The sequence below is a fragment of the Otolemur garnettii genome, unplaced genomic scaffold (genome assembly GCF_000181295.1).
Source record: "Otolemur garnettii isolate 467f Iridium unplaced genomic scaffold, OtoGar3 scaffold00044, whole genome shotgun sequence".
NCBI classification, from domain to species: domain Eukaryota; kingdom Metazoa; phylum Chordata; class Mammalia; order Primates; family Galagidae; genus Otolemur; species Otolemur garnettii.
Window position 1 is genome coordinate 11,029,614 of NW_003852439.1, and position 1,904 is coordinate 11,031,517.

At 40.9% G+C, this 1,904-nt stretch overlaps 1 protein-coding gene across 1 annotated transcript in view; it reads left to right on the forward strand.

The window, feature by feature from the left end:
- CUNH16orf96 (chromosome unknown C16orf96 homolog) overlaps nucleotides 1-1,904 on the forward strand; it is a 52,322-nt gene that overhangs the window by 13,978 nt on the left and 36,440 nt on the right. The window lies entirely within an intron of this gene.

Genomic DNA, 1,904 nt, shown 5'->3' on the forward strand with positions numbered 1-1,904 from the left:
TATTCTCTTCCTGATAGATTGACCCTCTGAATGGAAAAAACAAACTCTATTTCTCCCACAATACCTTCACAACACACTTCTGACACCATATGTGTGGGGATTTTCCACACCATCAAGCAAGCAATCAGTTCTGCAGCAGACCTTAACTAGCAATGCTATAATTCAATTCAATTCTGACACTACTGTTAGCAAGCAAAGGGCTCACTTCTAGATGCACATAGAAGCTAATATTATGGCACTGATTTTTGAGAAGTGGAAAAGCTTTATTGCAAGTTGACTAACCAAGAAATAGGAGGCAATGCTCAAATCTATCTCCCTGATCTGGAATTTAGGGCAAGTGTTATGGGTTGGTAGACACATTGGTAAGCAAGAGTGTTGACAGGGCACCTTTTGATTGAAAAGACTTCAGTCATGGCTAGGCATGATGGCTCACACCTGTAATCCTTGCACTCTGCGAGGTCAAGATGGGTGGATTGCTTGAGCTCAGAAGTTCCAGACTAGCCTGAGCAAGAGCAAGACCCTGTCTCTAAAGATAGCCGGGTGTTGTGGTCAGTGCCTGGAGAACCAGCTACACAGGAGGCTGAGGCAAGAGGATCACTTAAAAGCCCAGGAGTTTGAGGTTTCTGTGATCTGTGACTTCACAGCACTCTACTGAGGGTGGCAAAGCGAGACTCTCAAAAAAAAAAAAAAGACTTCAATCAATACAATTTATGGTAAGGCATGGAAAAGGATCTTGTAATCAAGCATTCTTAGATAACTGACCCCTCACTTTTGAAAGTATTCCAGCGTTTAGGGTCTGGTTACATTTCAATCTTTTGATTCCATTAAGGAATCTTGTGCATCTAGAAGTGAGTCCTTTGCTTGCTAACAGTAGTGTCAGAATTGAATTGAATTACAGCATTGCTAGTTAAGGTCTGCTGCAGAACTGATTGCTTGCTTGATGGTGTGGAAAATCCCCACACATATGGTGTCAGAAGTGTGTTGTGAAGGTATTGTGGGAGAAATAGAGTTTGTTTTTTTCCATTCAGAGGGTCAATCTATCAGGAAGAGAATAATTATAAACATGTATGCATCTAACAACGTAACCCCAAAATACAAGAAGGAAAAACTGACAAAACAGAAAGGAAAAACAGACAATTCAACAAGAATAGTTGGAGGGTGAGATTTAAGTTTTGGTTGTTATTCAAACTTGAAGTCTTTTGTGTACATGCTCCAGCTGCAACTTCTTGGTTCTCCGTCTGTAAAATAAACTTGACATCCTATTATCAGCAGAAAAGGACCAGTTAGAACTGTTCTGGCAATCATGCAGTCTAACTGGAGAGAGTGTCAAATCACACAGATTGTGGGCTCAGTCCCATAAGAATGAATGCCATTTCTGATGCCAATCACAAGCCCCAGGTTATTTTGGCTATATTTCTGACCATTCAGCTATAAATTGAGATTTCCAAAGCCCCTCCTTGGGTTCATTTAATTTGATAGAGCAGATCATAGAACTCAGGGAAATACTAACTTACATTTAATGGTTTATTACAAAGGATATTTTAGAGTACAAACGGCCAGATGAAAAGATTCAGAAGATGAAGTCTGGAAGAGTTCCAAGCACATAAGAGCTTCTGTCCCCATGGAGTTGAAGTATGCCACTCACCCAGCATATGGATGTTTTCTTGTTCACCTTTCTGGAAGCCCTTATGTGTTTAGCTATTCACAAACTTATCCAAACTTTGTCCTTTGGGGTTGTTATGGTGTCTTCATTATGTAGGCATGATTGATTAAATCATTGGCCATTGGTGATCAACTTAACATTCAGGTCATCTTCCCTCCCCAGACGTTGGGGGTGGGACTGAAACATCTCAACCATTTCATCATGCCTGTTCTTTCCTGTGACCAGGCCAATCCTGGAGCTC